The sequence below is a fragment of the Aquarana catesbeiana genome, linkage group LG09 (assembly GCF_042186555.1).
Source record: "Aquarana catesbeiana isolate 2022-GZ linkage group LG09, ASM4218655v1, whole genome shotgun sequence".
Classification (NCBI taxonomy): domain Eukaryota; kingdom Metazoa; phylum Chordata; class Amphibia; order Anura; family Ranidae; genus Aquarana; species Aquarana catesbeiana.
This window is the reverse complement of record NC_133332.1, coordinates 285,643,551-285,648,344: the sequence shown is the minus strand read 5'-3', so window position 1 is coordinate 285,648,344 and position 4,794 is coordinate 285,643,551.

The following is a 4,794-nucleotide window of genomic DNA, read 5'->3' as shown; positions in this document are numbered from 1 at the left end:
AAGAGACTCATTGTCGAATTGCAAAAAATGGCCTGGTCATTAAGCAGCCAAATCTTCCGGGGCTGAAGTGGTTAAAGACCAGGGGGTGTTCCTGAAAATCAAAGACTTTTTGCAGCTATGCCTTTGGTATAGCAAATAACAATGTGATTTTTATGATAGAACTATTTGTCTTATTCACTAAGTACTGTATGTGTTTTTTAATGATGCTGGCTTAGGTTAAAGTCACATGGAGAATTTTAGATCTAACAGTAAACTAAAAAGTTGCAGCTTCCATTTTTTGTGCTGAACTGACTTAGAAAATTATTACGTAGATTTCTTTCACCTCAGTCAGGTGACAAAAAGATGTGAGTCTCATTTAAAGAGGAAGTAAAGGCAGGAAAAAAAAAAAAAACACCCTGTAAGGCAAATGCATAATGAGCTAGTATACATAGCATACTAGCTCATTATGAATAACTTACCTGAGATGGAAGCCCCCAAGGCAACCCTCGTTCTTCTCCTTCATCGCTGACATCTATCCTGGAGTGACTTCCGGGTATTGCGGCTCCGGCGCTGTGACTGGCCGGAGCCGCAATGACGTCACTCCCGCGCATGTGCGAGGGAGCCACCACTAATGGCATGATCGCCATTAGCAGCGGCATGCCTTAGTGTGCCTGCGCGCCGCTGTCTACGGCGCATGTGCCGTAGACATCAGTGCCAGTCTTTTGCAAATATCTCCTAAACCGTGTAGGTTTAGGAGATATTTGTTGCACCTACACGTAAGCCTTAATCTAGGCTTAGCTGTAGATAAAAGTGGTCCCAGAGGGTTTACAACCACTTTAAACCTGAACCCTGGGATAGGCAAATATTTTCTAAATACATTAAGCATGTGTTTTTTTTTCGAATGTTGGTGTGCTTTGTGCATTTCTTCCAATTCTGTGCAGTGATCCAGTGTGGGAGCTTCCTGTTATAAAGACTGGTTACTGCTGCTGTCTCTCGTTGTGCAGGGTGACCGGTCTTGTATACGCCCCTACTGTAGTTTTCTGCAGGCATCCTGTAGTGGGTAGACCTGCTGATTCCCTACCACCGCTCTGCTCTGCTGTAGTTGTGATGTCAGCTCTACTTTTACAAGGTAATAACTTAGTTTGCAAAGACATTTGGGACATGCAAAGTGGATTTATATGCTTAATGACTATTAACCACTTCAAGAAAACAATGTATGTTGCGGGGTTATGGCTGAAGCCATGACCCCGGTAGTGTTTTTTACAGCTGGTGGCAGACTTTCTCATGAAAACACTCCAAACAGGTCATGGACCTCTGGAACGCTTTCAAAAGTGGCGGGAGGGGATGACCCCCCCTCCCATGGGTGTTTCTCGGGCTTACCATTTCCGCTGGCTCGCTCTAGAAACAATACGATGGTGCGGCCAGCTGGTCCCAGAGGGGATCAGAGAGCAGATCATCTTTGATAGCCTCTATGGCCCTGGAAGACCGGAGCGACATAATGACGACTCTTCCGGTCCAAGGTGGAAGCAAACTTTTTTTTCTTTTTTTTTTTTTGATCTTTTGCTTTTAAAGGTAAAGGAGAGATTTGGAGTCTTTTTTGACCCCAGATCTCTCCATAAAGAGGACCTGTTTTCCATATTTCTATTACAAAGGATTTTTACATAACTCAATAGGAAGAACGGTGATAAATAAAATTTAAAGACCCCCCCCCCACTCATCCCTACGTGCTGGCATGCAGAAGCGAACGCATATGTAAGTTGTGCACGCATTAGTAAACTGTATTCACACCACACATGTGAGGTATTGCTGCAAAAGTTAGTGTGAGAGCAATGATTCTAGTGCTAGACCTCCTCTGTAACTCTAAACAGGTAACCTGTAAACACTTTTAAAGTGTCGCCTATGGAGATTTTTATGTACCGTGGTTTGTCGCCATTACATTATTATTTTTTTAAAATTCATTACCGTATGACATAAAAAATTGTAATGATCACCATTTTATTCCTTAGGGTCTCTACTAAAAAGAAACATATACTGTTTGGGGGTTATAAGTAATTTTCTAGCAAAAAATACTGATTTAAACTTGTAAACAAAAAGTGCCATAAAAAGCCTGGTCTTCAAGTGGTTAAGGAATATATTTAAAATAAAGGTTTCTAGCCTGGAGTTAAGCATTATGCCTATGCTTAACTGATGCAGATCCACATAGGAATGATAAAAGCAAATATGATCTAAAACTGTCTATCTGATCTAAAAACAAAGTCAAATTCTGTTGGTTACATTAGTTGCATTTAAAAAATACATTTATTTTTTAATTAATATATACCTGCATTATTTGGTGTTATTTATCTGACTGAAATTCAGCTTTAACACTCTCTAAAGTAAAGGAGGATATTCTGGCACCAGGACCTTGTTGCTAGTATCTTTTGGCACAGGAAGGTTGGTCTTCCACGCAGATATTGTCAAAGGAGAGGGGAGTATGTGAACAAAGGATTAAGGTTGGTGTTAGGGTTACAGGCAGGCGTAGTGTAGGTAGGAGATCAATCTCTCTTTTTGCTTTTTGCTAACCAATTAGTCATATGCAATATGTCCAAATGATTTGTATTCCTTGTAAGAGCACAAAACGGTGAGTTAAAAGCATTACCAAGCACCATGGTGCACACAGTGAAGTGGACCTTAGTCCAATGTTTTGGAGAATAGGTAACCCCTTTGTTAAGAGATTCTCACATGGTTCTACTTGTTATATACGTATATGCACTGACTGCAAGTAAGCAACACAATGGGGGTTATTTATGAAAGGCAAATCCACTTTGCACTACAAGTATACTGCAAGTGCACTTGGAAGTGCAGTCGCTTTAAATCTGAGGGGTAAATCTGAAATGAGGGGAAGGGCTGCTGGTTTTATCATCCAATTATGTGCAAGCTAAAATGCTGTATTTTATTTTCCTTGCATGTCCCCTTCGGACATAGGCGTGCGCACAGGGTGTGCCAGGTGTGCCTGGGCACACCCTAATCGCCTTGTGTGGTGCATATTCCCCCCTGTTTAGACCACTGATATTTCATCCCCAAAAAAAAAAGTTACAAAATAAAATGATTTTTTTAAAAATCGAATAAAACTACTGACACTGTCCACTGCCCTACTGACACCATCAGTACATATATGCATATGTATTTGAGCTTTGGGGTGCACACCCTAATGCAAGAGGCTGCGCACACCTATGCCTTCGGATCTACAGCGACTGCACTTTCAAGTGCACTTGTAGTGCAAAGTGGATTTGCCTTTAGTAAATAACCCCCAATGTTTGCATAAAATGTTTGTCTTGGAAAGAATGATTATATTTTGTGTGCTTCCCAGACCATTTGAAGAGTGATTGGGAAATTTCCTCTTTTCATGCATCATATTTAACCACTTGCCAACCGCTTCACGCAGATATACTGCGGCAGAATGGCACGAGCAGGCAGAATCACGTACCTGTACATGATCTGCCTCCCGCGGGCGGGGGGTCCGATCGGACCCCCCCCCCCCGGTGACAGAGGAGTTTTTTTTTTGTACTGATTACTGCATTGGTGTCAGTTTGTGACAGTTATTGTGGTAGGGCAGTTAGTGTTAGCCCCCTTTAGGTCTAGGGTACCCCCCTAACCTCCCCTAATAAAGTTTTTGTTTTTTTTTTGCCACCTCAGAAAGTTTAGAGAGACATAAATCAGCTTGGCCGTTCATAGATGTCTCTTCACATCTTTACATCACCGTGGCTTCTCATCATTTTCCAAAAAAGGTATATTCAGGGAGAGTTAAAAAAAAACAAATAAACAACTCTTCTATCAACCCGACCAGACCAATCCTTAATCCCCCCCCCCCCGTTCAATACTTTAAAATTCTTTCTTTATTATTATATCTCTCCCTTTTACTACCGTATATATAAATATAGATATAAATCCCCCTCCCTCTCACCCCCCTCCCCAACCCTTGTGCAATACCGATGTTTCTCTCGATGGCTAGTTTAGGTCCTAATTTTTTCTGCGTAACTTCATGATTTTTTAAACTCCTTCCAACACTTCCATTTATCCTTTTCCACTTCCCTCTTTTCTTCCTTATTATAATACATCCGGTCCATGATATGGGTCTCCTCCACGGCATTTATCCAGTCCCACATCTCGGGGCTTTCTTTTCCCCGCCAGTTTTTAGGAATTAACCTTTTTGCTGTATTAAGTAAATGTGGGACCAGGGAGGCTCTATACTGTTTCACATTCCCTTCTATGCCATGGAAGAGTACCATCCACGGGTCTTCCTTTACCTCTGTTTTTGTAATTTCTTTAATAATTGCTAAAATCTTTTCCCAGAATTTTTTAATAATCGGACAGTTCCACCATATGAGGGCCATTGTGGCCACATCTCCACATCCTCGCCAGCAGTCTGCCGACTTCCCTTCTTGAAATTTACAGGTCTTGTCTGGTGTTGCATACCACCTCGCTAAGCATTTATAGTTCATTTCTGCTGTTTTTATATCCACTGCTGAGCTATGTGCAAGGTCTAACATTTTTCTAATACTGCTTAAATCTTTCTGTGTCCCCAATTCCTTTTCCCATTTTTTGATGAATGTAGGTACTTCTGCTTCTTCCTCTTTTATTAACCATTTGTGTATCTTTGATATATTCTTTTTCGTGTTTTCTGATGTACATAGCTTTTCTAAAGCCGTCAATTCTTCTCCTGATCTTATCGGTTGAGGTAGTCTCTTTACGAAGAGATCTAATTGCATGTACCTCCATGCATCAATCACCCACACATCTGTGTTTTGTTTTAACTCTTGAAATGTGACTATTTTT